The 25,597-nt window shown below is 45.5% G+C and overlaps 1 long non-coding RNA gene across 1 annotated transcript; it reads left to right on the top strand.

The window, feature by feature from the left end:
• Window positions 1–2,938: 2,938 nt before the first annotated feature.
• Window positions 2,939–20,510, top strand: LOC144141573 (uncharacterized). The gene is made up of 4 exons (XR_013316644.1): window positions 2,939–3,061; window positions 12,446–12,504; window positions 15,339–15,425; window positions 20,208–20,510. It is a non-coding gene; the product is annotated as an uncharacterized LOC144141573 (long non-coding RNA).
• Window positions 20,511–25,597: the final 5,087 nt, after the last annotated feature.

The raw sequence follows: 25,597 nt of genomic DNA, 5'->3' as shown, positions 1-25,597 counted from the left end.
TAAGGATAACCGAAATCTCGTTCAAACGGTGCGTACCCTCGTCGTTCATCTTGCATACGGCGTCGGCAGAAGCGGGATATGTGGCCCCGGATCCCGCAGTAATAGCAGACGGGTCGGTCGCTCGGGAAAGCCTGGCGAGGGTTTCGCACGTTGGTGTAGTACCCCCGTAGAACGGTCGCTGCGGAGATTGCTGTTAGATGTGCGGGTGCGAACGGGGCATCTTGAGGCAGGGGCGGTCGCGATACCATCGCCGAGTAGGACGGGGTGGGAGTTGTAGTAATGGGGGGTGGCGTCGGCTTCACACCCGTCATGGATGCCAGCTCCTCCTTCACGAGGTCGCGCAACTGGAGTGCTTCCGAGCGAAAGGAATCGCGTGGAGGAGACGGCAGGTCATTGAACTGGAGCTCTTCGCGGATGATTTGACGTATGAGGGCGCGTAGGTCCACGTCCCCCTGTGGTTGCATAGCAAGACCATTTGGTTGCAGACGGACGGCCTGCAGTTCGTCCAGGCGCTGACAGGTTGTCCGGATATCGCTGACGGTTGAAGGATTTTGAATTACAAGGGCGTTGAAGGCAAAAGGTGCTATGCCCTTCAGGACATGGCGAACCTTGTCGGCCTCCAGCATGCTTGCATCCACACAGCGACATAGAGCGAGAACGTCCTCTTTGTAAGACGCATACGTCTCCTCAGGGCCCTGAAGGCGACTGGCCAGCTTCCTTTTCGCCATGTCTGACCGAGCGGTTGGCCTACCGAATATCTGGCGCAGCTCCTGACAAAACGTGGCCCAGTCGGCGAGCCGGTGGGTGTTAAGAAACCATGTTTGTGCCACCTTGTCCAAGGAAAACCCAACGTTCTGTAGCTTCGCCACGTCATCCCAACGGTTAAACGCACTGACTCGAGTAAACTGATACAGCCAGTCTTCAACGTCTTCATGGTAGAGCCCGGCGAAATGGGGAGGATCGCGCTGGCAGCTGGTGATAGCAAATGCCAGAGGCGCAGCAGTGGAGGTGCCAGCGGGACTGCTTCCGGCCTCACGCTCCATCGCTGCTACAGGCAATCGCCTACCTGAACGGAGCTCCAGGGGTCTGCTTCGAAGGCGTTGAGGACGGGTTCGAGCGCAACCTCCACCCCTTGTAAGGGCCTTGGGTACTCGCTGAGGTAAGGCGTTTATTTTACGACCAAGCCGTCTCGGAACACCGGTCCAGCAACCAACGATGATGATGATCAGTCTCGTAGTAGACGAAGCGTTCTTCGACGTGTTTGGTGATGGGGATAGTGGAGCAGTGAAATAAATGATTTTCTACTCTTCGGAGCTTCGCGCTCAAAATATGTTCATAATAGTAGGCTTTTACCATTACCACGAGTAACACCAGTGCGCATGTCGACATGACTTCGTAATCAGATTAGTTTTTAGCGCATTTAAGGCAACACGCATGCATTTTATTCATCAGCACTGCCTCGGGCTATTTTCATGTGGAATGACCTTGCAGATACCATTGCTTCCATAGCTGACAGTACTAGATTTCGGGAGAATGTGTCTCCACATTTTTATTGTAATGACACACAACACAACATTTGCAATCTTGTTCATTTTGTGCCCTGTTTTTTTGTTTTTAATTTTGTTTGCTTTTTACTTGACTGTTCACTTTTCTGGTTGAGCGCCATTTTTATATTTTAAAAATGAAATTGTTGAAATCTTTGTTTTCTTCTTGTGTGTATTACCGCGTGTTTGCATGCTCGCATCACCTGTATTAATGCACATAGCTATTTCTGTACTATTGCTTCTCGGTACAACATCGTCTTTAACCTTTGATGTTATTTTAATGCTTTTGCAAATACTTTTGTGTTTACCCCCCTTACTCAATGCTCCCAGGAGCCTGTAAGGAATTGTGAATAAATAAATAAATAAAACTTAGTCCTCTTTTTTATGTTCATTCTAACACCCTTTGTTATGATATTGACCCACATCGGTTTATTTTGTTAAAAATGTATACTGACACTCCTTTTACAGCTAAACCTTCATTGACCCTGTAGTAGTGAGGAATGCCGTGCTAGTTCCCATGATTGCGTTGTAAAGTGGCTATAAAAAGACAGAGACACGATAACAACAAATGATTCAGGCGCTCAATATAAATTGAAGCTCGTTTGCAAAAATTGGCACAAATATACACATAAATCTGCTCATGAGCAAAAACTTCGTACAATAATGAGCAAACACCATCTCCTGGCCGTCTTTACACCGACGTCTTTGAACGAGCGATCTGACTACTTTATTCACAAGCATAACACAAAATGCTTATGCAACTATCCTGTCAGTTTTTAATGTGGAATGCCTCAACTACTTTTTTAGCGGTTTGATCACCGTACTGATATAAAATCGTTGCATCTCGGTCTTTTTAGTGCTGTTCTGCAATATTATTTTGGTTCTTCGCCCCACTTCTGCTATAGCCACACGGGGGCTGCAGTGCGTTCAAATCAAAAGTTCTTTTTAATTGTATTGACTTTATAAAAACACTCACAAAATTTTAATTTACATTTTTCACCTACTTTTATCGGTCACGCGTAACAGTTACGTGGCCATACAGAAGTGGTATTTAGTTATTGAAACTGCCAGTGACACAATCTAAACGTAAACGCATAAGTGGTTGAGTGATCAGGAGGATTCCAAATTGCACAGAAAACAAGCGCAGTAATAAACAGAGGACGAAACAAGGACAGGGCAAGCGCTTGTCATGTCTTCGCGTCGTCCTCTGTTTATTACTGCGCTTGTTTTCTGTGTGGCTCTAAACGAGCACGCCAACACCTATTCCCTTCTGAAGAGGATTCCGATTTGCTAGTAAGACACTCAAGTTACCTAAGAATTTCTGTGTGATACTGTTGTACGGGGAAAAACTTGCATTCTAAAATTTGGACATTTATTTTTTAGTTTGTAACCGTTCCTGGAAAATTTTATGCACTCCTCTCAACTGAAGTGCCCTCTCCTGGCCCGTGCCTGCGGTACAGAACATTCAATCCCCTCCTCAATAGCTTTTACATCGATCGAATACATGGAAACGGCAAGTAAGTGGCCCAGATTGTTCCTAAGTTTAAACGCAGCTTCCTTCCTTAAATCACTCACTCATGCTCGGCCATGATTGCTTGAACCCTGTATTGATGTACGAGAACATCACTTTAGAAATAGAATTCATTTTTATGAATATTTAGCAAGTCGTTTATTATAATGTATGTATTGTACTAAAGCTGAATAAGAAGCCATGTACAATAGAACATACATAATGTCAGATTTGTGTTTTTATTTTTATGGCACAAGACTGTGTGTGATGGGCAGAGATCGACGAATACAAGAGCACATGCCTACGTGTATATGGTGACTGAGCATATGAAGTACCCGAAAATGCCCTAATGGAAATAAATAGTTTGAACAGTGACAAACATACAATTTTTGGAGTAAAAATCTACTAGCGTCCGACATACTGCCCCACCAGAGCTCATGGCCGCTCTCAGCATAGTAAGGCTCGCCTCACTGTTCCTGGCGTGCGGGAAAAAACGCTAGGTGAAGGCAACATGTCCGAGTACTAGACGGGTTAATTCCGGATCTATTTTAGGCAAATCCGATTACTGACTCCTGTACAGTTAGTAGTGAATGAGCACGACAATTCCTGTAAATAGAAGCGCGTCATGAACGCACAAATATATCGAACCACAAACTCTTCTCAAGGTTGTAGCAAATGTTCGAAATGGTGACAGTCACTCTATCAAAAAGTTGTTAACATAAGATTACAGGGCCAGAGCCGCACCGCAGCTGCGCCAACGCCGTTCCAAGAGAATGCAACGTAAAGTTTTGGTTCTAGTAGATAAAAATATTAGATATGCAGAAACAATGTTACCATAAACTGAACAGTATTTCACTAAACTTTAGGACATATGCGGACAAACAACTTTATCGAAAATCTCTAGCGATTACAGGAGAAAACATTCTTCCACAAAAAGACGATCGAAGCACTCTTGACGTGAATAGCATCATCCTGCATGGAGATTATCTTAATCCGGCACCCGGGTAGATCAGAAGATTATTTCCAATGAAAGGCAAAGTCACGGGGAAGCGCAGACCGTTTATTCCGGCTTCGCGAAAGGAACAACCCGCAGAGACTCCGACGAAGATGACGGTCGCACCAGGCACGGGATATCAGGGTGGCAGCCGGTGGCGCTTGAATGAAGATGATGCTGATGATGGGAGTGTTTCTAGATGCTATGAATGGGGAGAATGACCACTGTAGCGATCGGTATGAAAACATCGCTCACACCAAGAATATTTCCATGACAGAGTAGACGCTAATTCCCATAATTCGGCGGCCTTTTCGGCTGCCGTGGAGTTTCTATGTGAGGTATGCAAAGAAGGAGCGTTCCCACAGTGTGATGGGTTCATCACGCTGAGGAGGGGAGCCGACGTCGTTATCTTGAAGTACGCCGAATAGCGTGCTCTTTCAAAGCCCCATACTTCTAGCGCACAACAATGAGCAAAAACACACTGGCTACGACGAGCATTTCGCCTTGGCATATATGCACAGACCTGCTATATACACCTGCTAAATGTAAAACATCCTGTCAATACAGACCCTCATATAAACTTACATACCTGGATCTGCTATAAACTCTGCATGTTTTCGGTGGCATACCCAGCCAAATTTGTCTGCCGGCGGGCGGGTGTCAGAATTCGGTAACTCGAAATAGGAAAGACAAATTGCGCTTTGTCGTTGTAGGTACACGGCAAGGTAACCTTGAACTCAGTAAACCGCATCTGTGGCGACAGTGTGGCAAAGCACTTTAATGAATCGCTCGCTGCAACGTGTACACTAAAATGGCTGCAACTTAAGAGCTGATGGCGTAGCGAGGCCGATGTAACTGGAGTAAATGAATGAATCAATAAGTAGAATAAACTTTACTAGGAAGCGGATAGCAAAGAGGCCTATAAACTAATATGCAGATAAAGGATCGGATAAAATCAAGCGCGGGTAATGATGTCAGCATCGCCTGCAAAACCCGAAAGGGAACGCAGGATACGGGTGATATTGGTGTGTTTTGGTGGCGTTCTACGGAACTCCTATGTTGGACTTGGCCATGAGTACGTGCGCAAACACCGTCAAGAACAGGGTACTTCTACACACACAAGATTTTTGCATAGTAAGGCAAACCCCAAGTCACATGTTTGGCGGGTAACATTACAATGGGTGAACGCAATGTTGTCTGGCTTATGTTTTCCACAACAACGAATGTAAGCTCGCGACTTGGGTGTGACATTATCAGTCAGTGCAGTTCCTGCTCTTACCTTATGCAGGAAAACTTTGTCAGCTCGCAGTGGTTCGTTGAGGAATGGATGGTCATTAGAAGGAACCGAAACCGGAACTGCTTGGCGTCCTCGTGTCTTCAGCAAGTGTCACTGTTGTTCAGGCTGTTAAAGTGAACTGCCAGTTGGGAACCCATGGTTTAGCGGTGGCAAGTGGTAATCGCGCACGCGAAAGCGTGAGCGTCTTGGTTTCGAAGCCACGCGCGTGCCCGGAAAACCAGTTCACACGTACAACCACATTGTGATACAGACAGAGCGTACGGTAACTTTTCTTAATTCAACCAATGAGATACCCTTGCCCAGGTAACTGCCTAATGTTCAGAGGGCTTGAACGGAATCCGTATGAGTTATTAGGACTCGCCAGGGACAAAAATGTCCTGTAAAGATCGCTGAGATATCAAGTTGAAGGCCATGTGAATAGCGCACAACTGCAGCAAACAAAAAATTGGATTATCTTCTGTATCGTATTGGTGCACCAGGCCACCAGGTATGTTCGGTTCGGGTTGATACACAGCGATACCGAAACAGTGTTTGGGAGAATCCCAGGAGGCATCTGTGAAAATCGCCCCAGGAGCTTCATCGGTGGGGTTAACTCAAGCGCATAGATCAAAAGCGTGGAACGTTAAATAAGCTTACGGGTAATAGGATTCTTCGGGTGGACATTCCCATACTGCCGCGGTGGAATCTTTCGAGGGGTGTTTGGGAGGCCTGTAAGGAGCATGGGCAAGTCTAGCAATAATTTGTTTGCCAGAGGCCGTCCATGTGTGACGCCTTCAAAGGGTACGTCTCAGGTGCTTCTCAAGTCGCATTCATTGTAGGACGACAAGAGAAACAATGGAGCTCTACTATAAGCGTGTGCCAGAGAAGGCCTGTGTCAACAGCCTGGAATATTTTGTGTAACTTCTCTGGCCATTTCTTTTTGCCTGGGTAAGTTTCCATAACAGTCGCGTGCTGCTATTAACATTGCTGCTTTAACATCCGGGCGGCCTCGGTACGTTTTTCTCGTTCGATGGACAATCTTCCCAATCAGATGAAGAAGCTTCGTCTATATAGGCGCCAGCTCCTTTAGCCTTGCGTCAGCCAACCCGTTCTCATGAAACGGTAGTCTCAGCATGCGAACTCAGTGAATAGGGGTTATGAGAACTGCTTGGTCTCCGAGCTTCAGGCTGACTTGGCTGTTTCTTCCAGTCATTCTCCCAAGAGAATTACTAATGTATTACGAATTTATTGAGTTTTTTCAGCCTATGGACGCATGCCAGTCCTTGTAAGGTGAGCGACTAAAGAGACAAGGGCTCTTTGAATGGCAATTACTCCTGGTTCTATTGGGTCATTCTGCCCTGAGTCAGTCCGTACTGTTTATCGTCATCATCGGCGTACATAGTAAAGCGAAAGCCCCATGCAGACATTGCAAGCCTTCACATCACAAGGTAAAGTAAGGTAGGTAAGAGTACGGGTCGTTGGGACATTCCTTGCATCTCGGTGTAGTCACGTGGTTGCTCAACCTGATACATATCTGAAATGTACAGATCTGCGAGAACGTCCTAACCAGGTTGACGGTGGGAGGGCCAGGACGACCTTCTTCCAATGCTTCGGTAATTAATCTTTGGGAGACGGTGTCAAACGCCTTGCGAAAGTCTACGGCGAGTGGGTTCGCATTATACTGCTTCATCAGCTGCGCCGCTTCTTTGCTACACGTCGAAAGAGATTGATGTTCTGTGTGCAAAGATTTCGCCAGAATCCCATTTGTGCACTAGGAAAATTGGTGTATCATTCTCTAATATGGTAATTGAGATGTGTGAAGACGATTCTCTCCATAAGCTTACAAAGCAATAAAGGCAGTGAAATTTGAAATTGGCTGCTTGTTGCTCAGCTGTGTAGGAAATTTTCAAGTCTGAGGAATACTCATTGCAACTCAATGGTTTCCTTCCCCCTGTAGAGTGCCTGACATCCAAATCTGATACATTTGGTTTTCTAATAACTGCGGCATCTGATTTTGTCTAAATTTTAGAGCATGTGCAAGGTGATGCGCTCTTTTTCGGGGTACTACGTTCATTCCTGTAGGTTAAATAAAACTTCTTCACCTTCATCGCAATCTGTGTATGTTGTTCGTAAAGTGGAGGTACCGGTAGTGTACGAGGCTACGAAGAAAATGTTGGTGCAGCCGAATCTTCAAAATATGATTCGTGATACCTGCGTTTAAAGTAGTAGTTATACTGTTTTTTCTATATTTCGGCTCAATATTGCTGGCTGGAAACGTTTGAAAGAGTTTTTGAAGGCCAATTCTTTCTCCGAGGGAAACGCAATGGTTAACTAATCTTTCGTGAGCAAGTTTATTTGCGTAACGTCGAGCTTACGCCATCTTGTTTCATAGCTTGAGAAGGTCCATATACCGCCTTCGGCTGGTGAGGTAGGCCTGGTGGAGCTGCTGCCTCGTATTCCACAGCTTCAACAGAAGCTAATCTATAGTGGGCAGGTCCTTGTTCACGATAATATGCAGAGTTGCTTTGTGTGCTGTTCGCAAATTTTGGCATGGAATAGCATGTTCGTTTTGTAAAGAATAAACATAGCTCACAAATTATCTCAATACATCCTTTAGTTTGGCGCGTACGTTTTGTTGAGACTCCAACATTAGGCTCCAACACAATTGGGTTTTGATTGCTACCCATGGTACCCAGCCTGCATCGACATTCAAGTACAAAGTCAGATGTGTCTTCATTACCGGTGACCTGTCGTGGAACACACATACCCTTAGTCTGTAAGAAAACGCAATCAGGTGCATTATTCCGCCACAGTGTCGCTCAGCATGTCACCCACTTGCGCCCACATAGCCTCGCGCTAGTAGGAAGGCATGTAAAGTGACTCTCGCATTGGTCGAGCGCCCTCTTCGGTGGTTATACGGTGCTTCGCAATAGGCGTCTGACTAGCTTCGAAGTCGATGAAAAGCAGTCGCCGGCCGGTGAAACAAAGCTGTGAGCTTTTCTGGTTTTTCTTCCGGTAGTGCCGGGTTGACGTCAAAGAGGTGAGCAGACTTGAAGGCGACGTCACGCGCGCGCTGAAAGTCGACGACGGCAATCACTTGACTTTCGTCCTGAATTTCTTCGACGAATGCAATACAAGCGCCCTTGATATTGCTCGGTGAGGAGCTGATATTGCTCGGTGATGTTCGGGATCAGAACATGAACTCTTCTTTGCTTCAAGCGCACAGTGCCTCTTCCGACGGAGACACCCTGCTCCAGAAGCAAGCTCTGGTCGCTCTCCACAATAGTTCCGGTGTCAGGAGCACCATCTGGAGAGCCGGCGGCGATTATTAGGGTTGCGCGGGCGGGCAGGGTGACGTGGTAATCGCCAGTCCTTAAAGAAGTACGTTGTTCGGCGCTTGATTTAGACGCCACGGCGCGATCGGAGAAGAAACTGATGGACTTGGTCTGCAAATCGATACTAGCATCGTTGTTGGTCAAAAAGTCCATGCCCAGGATTACTTAGGGGGTGAAGTTAAACAGCATTACGAACGCAGCAGAATACGTGGTGCCGTTGAGGATGATGCGCTATGTGCATGTTCCACTAGGCGGAACGAGATGGCCTATTGCTGTGCGTATGTGCGGACCATCCTAACTTGTAACTTTTTTCGCAGTTTCGACTGAAATGATCCGCTCATCACTGAATAGTACGATCCCGTGTCTATTACTGCGACTACATCGAAGCCGTCGATGGAAAGCTGTACATCACAAGTACTCGGTTTCGAGTTTCGCGTTCATCGGGGCGTCGTATCCCGGCTGGTTCACATTGATCATTGGTGGCGATGCGTCGCTTACGCAGCCTTGTTAATTGCAGGTTTGGTCACGTCGGGTAGGCGTCGCGAGGTATGGCTGTCGTCATGCAGGGGAGTTAAGGCAGGGATAGCGCGGAGCGTCGGGCTACGGGTGCGTCGAGAATGTTGGCCTTCGGTGCGCAGTTGCGCCTTTGGAGGGGTTTTGTTTTCCCGCCGTTGTACAGCAACTTATCCAGAGAAACTAAAAACAGCAACTTGTCCAGAAGTTGCGCTTTTAGTTTCCCGTTCCTGGGCTGGGGTTCCTTCTTTGTGCAAAGTCAGCGGTGCCGCGGCGCCTGGACGATACGTATGTGTAAGACGACGGCGAACGGTTGAAACGTGAAGACCTCGTCTGCTGCTTGTCAAGTAATCGTCGATCTCGTTGGGTCGCTCTCCAGGCAACGGACGAGGAGCGTCGACGGGGAAGCCTGACATTCCCAGTCGCTTGTACGCCGAGTGTTCGTAAATGTGTCCGGCCTCGCCGCAGTGGAAGACCGACGTGTGGCGAACCCCCGATCATCTCAGTCGGGCGTAGTTCGGGTGTGCGCCTCACGTCGATCTTCTGTGGGATAGGGGGTGCATCGAAGGTGGTCGGGAAGGCGAGAGTGGACGGTGGCAGGACAGCTCCTGTTGAAAAGTAGCAACCGGCCGGCGGCGGCGGTAAACACCAATGTATGCCATATTTTGGGATTCCTGTGGTAGATCTGGTGGCGTAGAAGTCCCCAGTCCTTGTTGCATTTCTTTCCGTAGAACGTCATTAAGAGAACCGAATTTAGCTTGCGGTGTTGGAAAAAGCTTCTGAAGTAATAACCACACACCTCCGCGGATTCTTTCCCGGTATATGTCTGCTGTGACACTAACTGCATCGGCGGGGTTCACAACGATAGCGCCAATTTTCTGATCGCACTGCCGTGACCGCATGTCAATCGTCTTCTCCATAGTAGCGGCCTCGGACAAGAACTCGGCGTCAGCCTTTGGTGGGCTGTGAACGATTCCAGCGAAAATCTCCTGCTAATACCCTCGCATGTGAAACAACAGTTTCTTGTCTTCACTCATCTCTGGGTCAGTGCCACGAAATAATGCCATCATCACTTCATCAAAGATTGAGACCCTTTCGTTAGGTTGTTGGGTGCGCGTGTGCAGCAAAAGCTCTGCTCGTTTCTTCCGCACTACCGTAGTGAAAGTTTTCAGAAACTCATAAGTTTGAGCAGAGTCCAGGCCGTCATGGAGCTCTCGTTGTTCTCGAACCAGATTCGAGCGGGATCATCTAAATAAAAAAAATACATGTCGGAGAGTTTCCCCGTCATCCCACCAGTTAAGAATCCAGACGCGTTGAAATTTTTCTGACCAGTCCTCAAGCTCTTCACCGGGATATCCGCAAAACGATGGTGATTCCCGAGGCTTTTGCAGGACGTTGGGAGGAGTGACTTCCTACAGGATGTTGTCGGATGCGGCGGGCTTTATACTGGTTTTTATAGCAGGAGACCAAGCTCGGCCGATGAACCTTGCAGTCGTCCTCTGGCCGAACTTAGGCTGGCTTGTCGGCTTCCAGAGGGCGTTTGAAGCATAAAGGGTGTGTACCCCGCACCGCTACCAGATGTCACCTAGCCCAGGACGACGCGGGTTGTCTTCAAGAAACAAGCTTTACTGAAGCGAATTAAGTGCTCCAAAAATACTCAACGAAAATACAAGCGTTGTAAAAACAGTCAACGAGGCGATGTGCACAGACTGGTGTCGGCGAATCTATAGTGGCGGCATCTGCCCTGGGAGCACTTATCATTCGGCGTAAATCTTCCTCGAACCGTCGAATTAGATAGAGAATACTGCAGATCAAAGAAGATGGTTTGAGCCCAGTGATCACAGATTAAAAAATTATGAAACTTTCCAACACAATTTATTGCCTAAACGACATGTATCTCGGTAATGTGTATCGATAGTTCACGCACCACAAGAGAGCCATACGATGTCTGTATGCTCGCCCTTTTAACGAACTACCAGATGAGCTGTTTGTATAACAAAGCACGGTAAGTTGCGAGCAGCCACACATAGTTGTGAGAACTAATGGGCTGCAGTACGAAACGTTGTTTTATTTTGTTACTTTTGTTCATTTGTGTTTGGATTTCCTGTAACGTTTCCATACCTGCACGCCGTTTCCGTACCTGCATACCTGTCTGTCTAACTAACGGTGTCTGGCCGTCGCCACCCAACCCCCTGAAAAAGCTGTCTTTCCCCTGCCTACTTTGTTGTGCACTTATCAGTTAACTGAATCGTAACAACAAGCATTTCTCTGCGAGGCTGACGTCTAAACAGGGTGCTTTTAAAGCAGGCTATAGTTGTGAGTTTGTATATACAAAGAACATTTCGGCGCTTTCTTGCGACAATAAAACCTATAAATTGGAAACGCCGGGTCATCTTTCTTGTAACATTCATTACAGCATGTTTGGCAATGAATATCTCGACAACACTCTGATGCTTAATAAAAAAATTAGATGCCTTTGAAACAGCTGAACTCCGTCTTGTATAACTATCCAATGTGACCCACGAGCAATATTTCAGGGCGCAAAATTTTAGCTCTAATTATTGCGCTAAAGCTGCGCACCATAAAATGTTGCATGTATTTAAAATATAACTGACCAGATTTAAGAGAATTCCATTAATTGGAGCAAGTTTTTGAGAAGGAAAATTCGACATCCACCTCAATGTAGCCGTACAGCTATAAAGGAAAGCTGTTTAGCTTTCCGAGAGACTTCGCGGTTGACCAGGCCGCGGACCAGGCGAGTTGGAACAGGACGGAAGTTGATCCTGAACCAGTACAATTTTTTCTTCAACTGCGAAGTTTGGGAGAAAGCAGTGCGGATTTCCTTTGTAGCCGTACGGCAGCACTGTGGTAGAGATGAAATTTTTCTTCTCCGAAACGTACTCCCACTCGGGTATTTCCCTTAAATCTGGTCGATTAACACCTGTCCTTCACTTCGAGTTGTTGATCAATTCGCTCTCGCGCTACAAACGGCTAGCCTCCTGGTTAGCTCAGTTGGTAGAGCGACTGCCCTGGATAGGCAGGTGGCCCCGGGTTCGGATCCTGGACGAGGACCAATTTTTCTGAAAAAGCTGTACAGCCTGAAAAAGTTGAAAAGGCTGAAAAAGCTGAAAAGGTTCCTGAAAAAGCTGTACAGCCGTCCTGTGTAGCCGTACGGCTGAATTGAGGTGGATGTCAAATTTTCCTTCTTAGCATTTAACATTTGGTAGTGTATATTTCTTACTTTTTACGCTAATATTTCTACTTTATTTAAAGGAAAGAACGATTTGAAGGAAACTTTGGCTACATGGACGTGATGTACCTCAAAAAAAGGAGTAAGTGCATAAATTCATTGCAATATTCTGTCTTGCACTGTAGTCATTACGGCGCAAATTGGTGGATAATAAGGTAGTGCGCTTGATCGCAAAGAAGTGTAACATTCAGAATTGGAAAAAATACAGAAGATATGAGCTAACACACAACAAACCAGGTCGGTCCCTTTGTTTAGCAGTGCCTAGAAATAGCATTTTTGACATTTTATTGCAAGAACGACTTGACAATTCACTTATTACGCGTATAGGCTTTTCACGGTAGCCTATTAAAAGATGAACCTCTGAAATGTTTTTCTTCCAAGAAATGCACCTAGCCCCACTTTCGTTTTATTCCTGCTCGCAAAACAACATCATAATGAATTCAAGATTACCACTTGATATAATGGTAGGCTTTACTAAATTCGGTTATTATTTTTTTTTAATTTAAAAGACAAGTGTCTCGTAACCCACTCATTATTCGTCAAAATATTGCTAATATCGGAAATAGCATTTGATGTTTTTTGGTAGCAATAGACAATTTTTTGTCATCTTCAAAAACAAAAGTGCTGCAACCCCTTTAAACTGTCAGTAAGCGCAAGCGCAATACTCAAGAAATTCCTTTAGCATTGGTAAATTATGCTTTTTTGTTCCAAAACCCGTTTTCTTGTTGCACACGCACATATAACGCTGGCCATTGTGTAGCTAGACTCTGACAACTCAGCAAGGATACAAAGATGGCTACTCGGTGATAATACAATTGTCACAAAAATAGCCGTTTGGGGAAACATAGAGAAGTAGAAGTAATTTTTTTCGTTCTTTGTTTTTTATTTAGCGCGGAGCGTGCGAGAGCCTTACTGTTGTACCCGCAGTAGCGACTCGGTGACTGCGCCGCTGAGAGATTGGAGAGTCCGTAATGTGATTTAGTGTGTTTGTTACCAAAGTGAAATTTACAAATGATTCTTTATTCAAATTTTGGAACGATGCTTACGACGCGTCATTTTGCCCATGATCATGCACTGGGTACAAAAAAAGTGTTCAATCAAGTTTGCATTTCGATTGAGCTGTGGTCGTACGTTCCAATGAAGTTGCGAACAGAGCCGGTGTCTTTAGCATGAAACATTATTAGCAAAGAACGACAAAGCTTGCAGTGCATTTAAAAGTTGCATTACAAACAAAGGGGAAAACAAGAACGAGCGCTTTCCCGCAATAAATATTTCATTCTGGAAAGAATAAATGTATAGGCGCGAAGATTTTATGCGGGTAAGGCACTAAATAGGCAGAAAGGCCACGTGGCCCCACCATCTTGAAAGTGAAGAGAAAACAAAAATCGGCCAAATGACTACCATCGGTCGAGTGACTCCGGGTTGAGACGTTGTGCTTGCTTTTTTTGTTTACTTTTTTGATATCCTAACTTGCGTGTTACCCGAACATGAAGCATATGGAAAGAAGAATTTTTCAGCCTGGAAATTGGCTTTTCTTCAAAAAATGGTTTGGCTTTTAGCCTCGTTTGTTTGTTTTATATTTGCCTAAACCTGAAATAGCTTTGCTGGAGCGGGTATTGTTCCCACTTTGATTTTTTTTTCTTTTTATATGGTGGAGGGGAAAACCGGAAAATTTTAAGGGTTTTCAAGTTGTCTCCTGAGCATAGAGCCGTAATGTTTGGCTGAGGTACTGTGACCCCCTATTCCAAGTGCTGGATGTGTTCGTTGAATGCGTACGGAAAGCATTGAGGATCTAGAAAAAAGTTGAAAAAAGTGCTACAGGGTCCCCTTGGGGCAACAGAAGAGCGACATTGGAACAGACCAAAACGAACAGGGGGCCTTGTACATGGCAACGCACATCATGGAAGGCACGAAATCTTTACGGCAGTTAAGTTCGCGCAAAAAATTCGGGAAACCGCAAAAATGACCTGATCGGTTCCTTGTCTACGCAAGACAACAGGATGCGATGCTCTACGTCACGCTGCCGCATTAGGATGCAATATCAAGGTTAATTTTGGAAAATATGCGCAACTTATGAAGGAACACTGAAAGCTTGCTCCGCTACGCGCCACGGAGCAGCAGCTGATGGACGCCGGCGGCTACGACCACCGACGCCGAGACACCGCGTATTACCCCGTATTCGGGGTGTGGGTTTCGACATTAATGAGGCGACGAGTCCTGAGCGGCAAACTTTACGGCAATGTTGTTGAACAAACAATATTCGACAATTCGACAAGCTTTTGGAAAACTTCCTTACGAGGTTGCCCCCAGTGGCAGCTACAGGACATCACAACGACGCCTTCGGCCCCAAACCGTCCATATGGTCCTCCTGGAGCTGTACGGTGCTTTTGGACTTATGGACCTATTTATTTTCTCAAAAGGTTTGTTTTAGAATATCCGATTCCCTTTGAAACGGTGGTAATGCCGCTAACCATCCCAAGTGAATACATTGGTTTGAGCTTTGTTGACAGCGCCTGTGCGTGTTCCGTTATCCTATGTTGCGCTGAAACTGGCGCGTCTGTGTTTCTGTGCCACTACACCGCTATCCTATTCGATGTGGAAACCCTTGGCCAATTGTTTCATGGGAAAAATTCTCCACGTGGCCGAACGTTGCTGGGAGGGGCTGCACTCTCAGCAAATGCTGCAGCGCTCCATTGGCTGACACTTAATTCTGCAGATCACTTGGCATGAATGCTTCTTCGACGTTTGAGCTTCTCCTACAGGACACTGCGGAGCACAAGTTCGCTCAGTAAACCTTAATCACTGCAATACTTATTGCGTTGAATCCATCACCACGCAATATAATATTTTCGTGTTTTTTAAACGTATATTCTTTGTGTGAAGAAAGCACCACTGACAATTTTGTTTTGTTTACAGAAAATCCCAAAATATATTACCTAGTCCAACTCGTGTTCGCAGATTATGCCTACAAGTGTGGTGTTTTGGTCTTCAATCCAAGGCACGGTAAAAATATTTTTCATTGTGTGATTGTTTTATAAAAATGCTAACCATACCTCTTTCTCCCTTAATATCCCTTTGGGATTACGGTAATCTTAAAAATATTAACAAAAACCATTTTATGCTACCCGTCGGGAGTACTATTTCCAGGATGTGAATGGGTACGTCGCGTCGACATGACGCCGTTTATGTACCCCTAGATTGAATGAAGCCAATCTACACAATTATTTTGCATGTACTCGCTAAGTTCATGCAGCCTTGCCTAGGGCGATGATGTGAGTATAACAACGGCCTTTTTCCTCGATAAGCCTGCACGAAACCGTACAAGCGCTTGAGCTTGGGAAGACATACGACCCAAATGGCCATAACTCATTCCAGTTACTAGGTGGCTGATACGGAGCATGCATTCTTTACTCCAAATGCGCAGAACTTCAAAATAACAATAATTTCAATAAATTGATTGATTGATTGTAGGATTTAACGCGCCGACGCAACGCAGGCGATGAGGCGCGCCGTAGTGGAGGGCTCCGGATTAATTTTGACCACCTGGGGATCTTTATCGTGCGCCGAAATCTCGTACACACGGGCGTTTTTGCTTTTCGCCTCCATCAGAAAAGCGGCCGCCGCAGCCGGGAATCGAACCCGCGACCTTGTGCTCAGCAGCGCAACGCCTTAGCCACTGAGCCACCGCGGCGGGTAATAATTTCAATAAAGCCGACCCACGGCCAAGCATATATGTACAAAGTGATCAAAGTGAAGTCGACAGGTTTTTTTTTTTTAATTAGGTGCGTAGATTTACGTGAGGGCCACCTTTACAGGAAGGTTGTGCGCCCAGGGGGACACAAAATTAGGAAGCAAATACTGATATAGGTGGCTTAATTAACTAGAATTGATTAATTAACTTTTCAGTGGATACAGAAACCAGGAATGTTTGTATTGAAAAGTTAGACGCAATCATCTTTCTGCACCGTGTCATTTGGCAGAATTCTTCTAGCGCGTCCATACTCTGAGATATCAAAATGCGAAGTTTAATTGCCGCTCGCATGATTACGCATGCTAGAAGTCAAGATTAGCGCATAGCTCCTCCCTTTTGTTCTGTGTTTCGATAGCGGTTCTGAGTACTGCAGATAGCGATAGCGCCAGCCGAGACTGAATGGGTGCCAGTTATCGCTTTTGCCTATGCCTCCACCACGTTGTCAAACTAAACACCGTACACAGCCGGCACGTCACAGAAGGGAGGAGCTTTGCGCCAGTGCAGACTGTCTTGCATGCGTCATCATGCTAACGGCAATTTAAGTTCGCAGTTGGATGCCTCGCAGTACGGATGCGCTAGAACAATTCTGCCAAATGAAACGGCGTAGAAACACGATTGCGTCTAACTTTCCAATACAAACATGCCTGGTTACTGTAGCCGAGTTAATTAACCAATTTTGCTTAATTATGCCACCGAAATCAATAATTAAATCCTAATTATGTGTCCCCCTGGGCGCAAAACCTCACTGTAGAGGTGGTCCTCACGTAAATCTGAGCGCCTAATTTTAAAAAAACCTGTCGACATAACTTTAATCACCCTGTATAGGAAAGTATAATTTACATGCATATCCACACTTCGCAGTTCTGCTGGTCATCCTTTAAAGGGACACTGAAGTGATTTGTAAACATTACTAGCGCAAATTGTAGTCCAGAGTCCGTAGGTTATGTTTCGACCACTCTGAGCGCGTTTCGCGAATTGATTTAGTACAAAAATCAATTCGAAAATGCTGTCCTCCTCTCTGCACCCTGGCCCATTTTCTGCGGTGTTTTCGTGTGACGTCAGGAGGAAATGACTTGGCTTGACTGCGCTACTGCACGGCTCGCCGACCTTCCGACAGAGTCAGTCGGCCCAGCGTTGAGCCCGCCGGCCGCCCACGGGTCGTCGCAATTCGCTTGTTCAATTGGAACTAAGCCACAACACGTTTGTGAATGGAAGAATGTACTTTGTTACTTTGTACACTATATCTAGCTCCAAGTACGGGTCGCTCCACATAAGCACTGCACAAGTGCACATGCGATGCTTCGCTGACCGATACGCTAGCAGGAAAATTTAAGGCCACTTTAAGGCCGGAAAAGAGTCAGCGAAGTCAATATGGGTACTAAGGAAATAAAATCAACTGAAACTTTTACCGTACAGCGTAAAACTAGGGAGCAGGAAGCCCTTTTTTTGCTCTGGGTGAACACGCACGGCGGTCAGCAGCACGACCACACATCTGCGAACGCTTTTCCGTCTAAGAAATGCAACTGCTAGACATGAGATATTGCGGAAGTTTCGGGAACGCTTACTGCACGAGTGCTATGCAACATTCACCTAAGGTACTTGAAATGCTAAAACTAAATAAAAGTGTAGACTAGTTACACATTATATAGCTTATATATCCGACCTCGCAGCGCTAGCTCGTGGCCGAGTAGTCCGAAGCGCTAGGAGTGTTATTTTGCAAGTCGTCAGTTCGAATCCCCGAGGGTACAGCTTTTTTTTTTTAATTGAATTTTTTGTTTGTGGCCGACGTTTTCTTAACTGAGTTCACCATTTTTGGGCCGTAACGTTCACTGCCCCCACGAGCGAGTTCGCAGAACGCGCGCAGGCTGGCACTGACGCGCTAGCGAGTTCTCGTTGGCGTACAAACACCAACTACTTGCGGGCAGTGGGCACAGGCCAGAATCAGCAGACCCTTGGCGTGGTGCGAACACGCTTTTTAAGATACAGGCATCAGTGAGGCAAGCTCCGAATATGCGGGAAAAGCGCATGGCATTTGAGCGTCTGCGGTGACGCGGAGGGCGTTCATCCACTGCGTAGGCCCCGGATAGTAATTGCTACGATTCCAAGCCGTCCTGGAGGCTTATCTTAGCATTTTACAGCCGACAACACGGCAGAAGCGCAGTATGGCGATTATTGAGAAACCTAGAATGCCCTTCCAACGATAACGTCGGACGTGAAGCATGTTTTTTTACAGAAACGAAACCGAAACTTGTTTGAATGCTAATCTTAGACATCGTCCAATCACGGTGCATCTCCTCCCGACGTCACAGCCTTTAGTTGGTGCGGCCGCCGCAGACCGCGCATGGTAGATTTTATTATTTAGGGCTTTATAACATAATTACCGACTTATCAGCGAGATAAACGATGAAAAGTTCATCAATTTGAGCTAGTCTACGCAGTGCACGCAAAAACGGGAGCTTGACAAATACACTTCAGTGTCCCTTCAGGAACGATTAGTTCATTTAGAGGCAAGTGCGCGATTTCTCCGCCAGGGAGAACCTTCATTGTTTCATTGTATAAATAATGGTATAAAGGGTATAAACGGCATAAATGGCGTACATTTTATAAAAAGTAAAAAGGGTGCATTAAAGAAACTGGCGTTCATGCGGGGTGATGGTGACACTTCGCCCGGCAAGCTTCTATCCTTCTTTGGCAAGTACTCCAAAATAATCAAATTGATGATTTAGGATAATTAGCAACCTAATGAACCGCAAACACTGCTTCCTCTCCCCTCTTAGGTATTACTCTACACGGCATGAAACAGTGAAACTTGAGGCGCCTGCCAAGAAACCGTAGCCCATGGTTGTTTAAAAAGTTCGCGTATATGCTACTGCTGTAAACGGAGCTAGGTTTGACGAGAAAGCTTCGTAATGCCTGTGATTTGCTTCGGCAATAATAACTTTTGAAGGCTCATTTTAAAAAAATTCTCTAAACAATGTACTTAATCTAGCAATGCACGTGCCGTTTACTATCAAATAATACACTGAAATACTCAACGTTTTTTTAGAATTTTAGAAAAAAATACCTCTCGCATAATTTGCCCATGCAAGAGACAGGTACTTTGGTTCAAGAGTCACAAATTATAAGAGGCGAAGCCCCTTTGGGGCTGCGGCTGTTGGCACCTCCTGTCGTCGTCGTCATCGTAATCGTCGTCGTAATCGCCGTTTTATGTAGTCACGGTACTAAAACACCGGCAACCTCGGTTACGCCTAGCGCTAGGACGTAATGCGTACAAAAAAACACCGGGACACTCGTTTACGCCTCGCGATAGAGAGCTTCGTGTTTGAAAGACAAGAGGCTTTTACAGCAAATCTGTATATTTCTACCTCCCAACGGTATCATCTCCGTTCTCAAAAACGCGAAAGCGCCAAGAATACACTTATACACTGCATGCTCCGTCCTTCCCCAGGTTTCACGTTAGTGGAAATGACCCTGGATTTTCTCTTTTTTATTAGCTAGAAGAAACAAAACGTATAGATATCTTGTTTAAAAAAATTGAATTTTATGCTTATTTCGCACTTTTTCTTTGTCAGTTACTGCATCGTCCGATTGTAATATGACCACCAATTGGCAAGAACAATTGTAGTACTTCATGGTTAGGTTTTCCAGTTGTCAACTAACTTGTTTTTAAAAACACAACCAAATAAGGTGCATTTGAACAAAAAATACTTGTGCGAATATTTCTTGTCGTTATCTTGCAGTGAAGACAAAATGAAATTGCTCCGAAATGAATGGCTTCACTAATATTGTAGATTAAAAATTAGCAAGAGATTTTACAGCAAGAAAAAAATTGTTTACGACGAGACTGTCTTTCGCATAATTTTGAATGTGGAATAATAACCTTTTGGTGGAAACGATCAAATCTACAAGGCACGGTTGCATAACACGTAACCATAACCCTAAAACAATTTATAAAGTAAAACATGATAATATATATTAGACAAAAGACCCTTATTTAACAATTGAATTTATGCTTCTGTATTTTTACTTTGCAGATTTGTTTCCACGTAAAGCCGCATGGTGGGAACTATGGAGGAAGGCTTCAAAAGTTAAATAATACGGCCACGGGGACTGCGTGAGGGCGTTCATGAAATTATCTAATGGCAGTACTGACAACCCACTGTACAACACATCATGTAAAGACAATTCATAAACATGTATAAAAAGGTGCCAGGAACGACCAAATAATATTTATTTCAGACACCGAGGTTGGCTGGATGTCTGCAACATGCAGAGCTTTTTGTGTGTTGCTCAAAATGTTTTCTACGCACAAAAACAATTGCTTAGCGAGTATAACAAGGGCAAGATTTTGTTTTAAAAGCAAATAAATCATTCTGTATCTTGTGGAGTTGTTATGCTGTATATTAACTGTTGGTCTATCGCCATTATCAGTCTATTTGTGCCAACTTCAGGAGGACGGCGTGTTCTTTTCATTCCCAACCAATCGTCCCATGGGCTGCCCGGTGCCTGTTTGAGTTTCGGCGATGAGTCACCCACGAACGGGAGGAAAATCGAGGGGCGGCACGGCTCTTCCGCCGTTGCACTACACTCCCTGCTGCCCTTTATCGACTCAAAACGCACCCCGCGAAATAAATGAACAAATAAAACATATGCCCGCTTGACAGCAGGGGCAGCTATACTCCCGTGCAGGGTCTTCGGCTGCAAGCACACATCCCCTCAGAAGGGTGTTTTTTTTTCTCTTTTTTTTTCTTTTACATTTCACAATAGCACCCCAGGGGCGATTCAAGTAAAATGAAGACGTGAAACAACAACACAACCTCAGAGGGAATAATAATCAAAAAAGAACACCAAGAGAGAAATTTTTGAAGGTTAAGCATTTTTAGTATCTATTTTTGTCGGACGTTCGAGCTACACATGTGCAAAGACACGTTACGGTCCCATCAATAAAATCCCCTGGAATTCCCAAGATCATGCTTGTCACTGAGCGATTAGCCTCCAGCAACGCGTTGGCCTCCAGTCAATTAGGTTATTTACATTCTTGCTACCTCTAGCGGCAGTACAATATAAAAAGGAAGCAAACGATTCCTAATTTCAGAAGACAATTCCTTGCGCTTTTCTTTCGCGCGCACAAAACATTGGTTGCACTCAGAACTGAGCTTCTGCAAGAATTAAAAAGAAAAAAATCAGGTCTAAACAAATTTTATAAAAACAATCAGTTTGACACAATGTTATATTGTGTTAATTTGTTGCTAATTCGGATGAAAAAGTAACTTCTGTAACGAAAGCTTTTAATTTACGTGTTTTTTGCGCGACACTAGGCCCGATTGGTCAAGCCATGTCAAGCAGAAGCCATTTTCTGCCGTGTGCGAGTTTCAAAGCGAAATCAGAGAGTTCTCGTAGTTATAGAAACCCTTCCGCTTTCTTTTGTGCATCTTTTTGCGTCATAAACGAAAAGTAAGATACTTTTAAAGTGGTAGTGGCAAGGGGTCTGGCAATGATGACGATGATGGTAATTCCTTTATTTTGCCCAAAGCTGGGTGAAAGAAGGAAGGGGATGTGGGATCCTTCCTGAATTCCTCCCCCTCACCTCTCCGTTTACTCCAAACGCCATGTGCTGAGCATAAGTTGGGCTTAAAGGGACACTGAAGTGAATTGGTCAAGCTCCTGTGCTTGCTTGCACTGCGTAGACTGGCTCAAATAAACACTTTTCATCGTTTATACCGGCCATAAGGCGATATTTATTTTATAAATCTTAAAAGAAGAAAAACGACCATGCGCGGTTTGCGGTGGCCGACCAACTAACAGCATCGACGTAAATACGAGGTGCTACGTGGGTAAGGTGTAAGGCAGTGGTTCTCAAATGGGGGTCCGCTTACCGCAGGACGTCCGCTAGAGCATTTCAGGGGTCCGCGAAGCCTCCTCCATAACGTTTTCGCCCGCCATTATTCCCTCCATTTCGCCACAACTTGCGGCAGTGCAAAAAGGTGGCTTCTCCGCGTGACATGTACGTTTAGTTTTTCCGCGTAGCACATATTTTAACGTGTGCTTTTCGCACAACATGCCAGCTATGAAAGAGAGAGAGGGATAAAGCCACAGACAGAGAAAAGGCAGAATGTGCGTGTTCAGAAGACAATTCAAGAGCAAACAGTTTAAAATTATGACACGCATCGTCATAAAATTCAGAAACAAAAGGTGGGCCACGTAAGTTGCAAGTGCGAATTGTTTGGAATTATGACATCTATCAACATACGTTTCATTGTGGGGTCCCCCATAACTTTCGCAAGCCCAAAAAGGCTCCCAAGCCGGAGCGGCTAGACGGTCAGGGGATCAAAACGTGGCGTCGCTTGACTTGTTGCTTAACGCCTAGGGTCAACGCCATCGGCTCCGCCGCTTGCGGCGAGTGCGTGCTGGACGTGCTGCTCGCCACTGTTCCCCCTTTTTTTGCCGTAGAAATTGCTTTGTCATGGCCCGTCGGAACGACGGTTCTGCAGGAAACGCACAGCAATCTCATGGTAAGTAATGTGCACCTTCCCGGCGAAAGGGTTTTGCTACTTGCATAATTTCGGTGTTTTGCTTTTTTCTTTAATTTTTCAGCTGCAGCAAAATGGGCCATCCCATGTGGCGCGCCAGGACGGTTGTCGCGCTAAGCCGCAAGGACGGAGGTACAGTAAAGCCTGGACACCAACGATCTGCTTAAAATTGGCGGTTGTGCGGGAGCTGGTACCGGTGATTTTTTGTTCTTTTCAAGGTGTAGCACGTGGCATCCCATTGGAGGCCTCAGGGTACTGCAATACAGTTAAACCCAGATTTAACGAACCTCTATGTCATGAATTCCTGGATTTAACCAAGTTTTTCAATTCTCCATTTCCACCCCCACTGAAGCCCATGTGTTTGCGACCTCTATGCAACAAAGGCATTGTGACGGTTAACCTTGATGTAACGAATTCACTACGCTGATGAGGCATTGTTTTCTGCACTTTTTTTTTTTAAATCGGCTCTAAACTGCACTAGTTTGGCGATCGTCACCCGCACCGCGAGCAACGGTGCGTTTCGCGTGTCAATGTGGTGTCGGTTAGCTGCTAGGCCTGCCTGTCGATGTGTAGTCGGAGTCTCCACTGCTATCTGTGGTGTCAACTCGTAGGTGATGAGTTCTGCTGCCAGAAAACGAAAAGCTTTGTCTTTTGAAGACAAGCTCGCAATTTTAAATATTGTCTCCTCCGGCGAGAAAGAAGAACGTCGCCGCCCAGTACAATATCCCAGCTTGCACCCTCTCAAAAATTATGAGTGCGGAAAGAAGCATCAAGTTCCCGAAGAGATATTTCAGCATTAGTTTTGTCACTGAAACGGGTTACGACACTGAAAATCGTCAATAGGCATTACTGATACTTAAGCTACGTTTAGAATACGGGGTAACTGACCTTGTTTCTTTGGAGTGCTGTGTAGTGACTACGTTTGTAGGAAAGCAGCAGGCGCAAATCACGCGGTTTTTTACTGTGAAATAAATACTTAAGACTTAGTTCACTATCACTAATGTCTAGCATTTTGGTTTCGTTTCTGCTTCATTCGCGCGGGCCTTAACTCTAAACCTGCATGTAACGAATACCTGGATGTAACAAAAAAATTGCAAATTTTTGTCAACGTCGTTATATTCAGGTTTAATTGTAATCTGAAAACCAAGGTAAAGGACGCTAGCAGCCCGCGCAGCTGCAAACTGTCCGCTGTGTACGAAGTATTGTTGTTTTTTATTTGCGTGGAGCTGGTGGCGTTCATTTTTTTGTTCTTTCAAGATGCCGCACGTGGTGTTCCCAGGGCGGCCCCAGCAGGGGACCGCAAGAATCTGAAAACCAAGGTAAGGCACGCAGCAGCCCGAGCTGTCCTAAGTGTAAGAAGTATTGTTTTGTAGCGTAGGCTACACTGGCCGAGGTTGAGCAGTTTCGCGTGGACCTCGAAGAGCCGTGCTGCGCAAGCGCGAGGAGCATTGGGTTGTATTGGATTGCATTGCATTGGCTTAGCTTGGCTTGGATTTGGGTTGGATTGGATTAGATTGAATTAAATTGGATGGTATGGATTGGATTGTAAATACAATACAATTGGCGTACGGGTGTGTACAGAACTGGGTCTGCACATTCGCCGGTCTGCGCATTCCAGAGGAGTGACGTCATAGCCACGGCAGACGCACTGGCGCCTCTGTACGCCTAGCTGTGTGCCTCGGTTGCCCAGTAGCCAAGTCTAACGCTGCGTAGGAGCCGCTTGATAGCCGTTTCGCGTTGCTTCTGGAGATCCGTGTGGCGCATGCGCGAGAAGCAGTGACTGGACTGGACCGGACTGGACCAGACTGGATTGTACTGGACCGGATTGGATTGGACTGGATTGAATTGGATTGTATTGGATTGAAAATCGTTTTAGCAGCAGTACGCATGATAATCAGCTAATCCTAGACAACCAGGAAACCTAAGAATAACCAGCTGAACCTTAGCTGACGCTACGTATATCCTGGCATAGACGAGCGAAGCCACTGCTATTTTTTTCTTTTATTTTAAAGACGATAATCTTTCTTGGGCTACTTAAACGCCGAAACTTTGGTCCATTCGTCTGTGACTCTATTTACCCACTCGGCTGAATCGAGCCAAATCTCCTAAGTCCGGTGTTAATGTTCATACTTGCTAACATTGTTGAACAAGAACAAGACATTACGCAAATATAAGTCATAAAACTAATACATGAGTGATAATTGCAGTGTTCCTTTATAAAAAATTCACCGATGCTTCATTTTTGCGATAGCAAATAAAATACATCAACTGCAGAAAACCATCGCCTGCTGTTGCCCGCGCTACCTTGCGACATTTTAACAAATAAAACGGCAACAGCAACGAAAGGTTCCACTAGATGCTCTACGTTCCGCTTGGAACGCTCGCGGAGTAGGGCAACGTGATTCTATAAACGTTGTAGTATGGTTGCTCAATTCACGCGCATCTCCGCCGTAGGGCAGCGCTGGCATCGAGGCACCTAACTTGGAGCAGGGGAACCCGGTAAATTTAAATTGACTTGAGCAAACCTCTAACGTGTTATCTTGGGAGGAACGAGACGACGGAAGAAGAACAGCATGAGAGGTGACCGGAAAAGAGAAGAGGCATTTGCTTGCCAAGGACGCCAGTCCACTATTTTCTTTCGTGGACATTTACAACGGAAGGAGCAGATACGAGGCCAAATTTTGTAGCGTAAGCTACACTAGCCCAGGTTGAGGAGTTTCGCGTGGATCTTGAACGGCCGTGCTGCGCAAGCGCGAGGAGCATTGGATTGGATTGCATTGCATTGCATTATATTGGATTGGCTTGGCTGGGCTTGACTTGGCTTGGATTGGATTTGATTAGATTGAATTTGATTTAATTAAATAAGGTTGTATGGATTGGATTGAAAATCCAAT

The sequence above is a fragment of the Haemaphysalis longicornis genome, unplaced genomic scaffold (genome assembly GCF_048455015.1).
Source record: "Haemaphysalis longicornis isolate Haplotype H1 unplaced genomic scaffold, Haemaphysalis longicornis Haplotype H1 scaffold_6, whole genome shotgun sequence".
Lineage (NCBI taxonomy): Eukaryota > Metazoa > Arthropoda > Arachnida > Ixodida > Ixodidae > Haemaphysalis > Haemaphysalis longicornis.
This window is presented reverse-complemented; position numbering and strand designations above follow the sequence as displayed.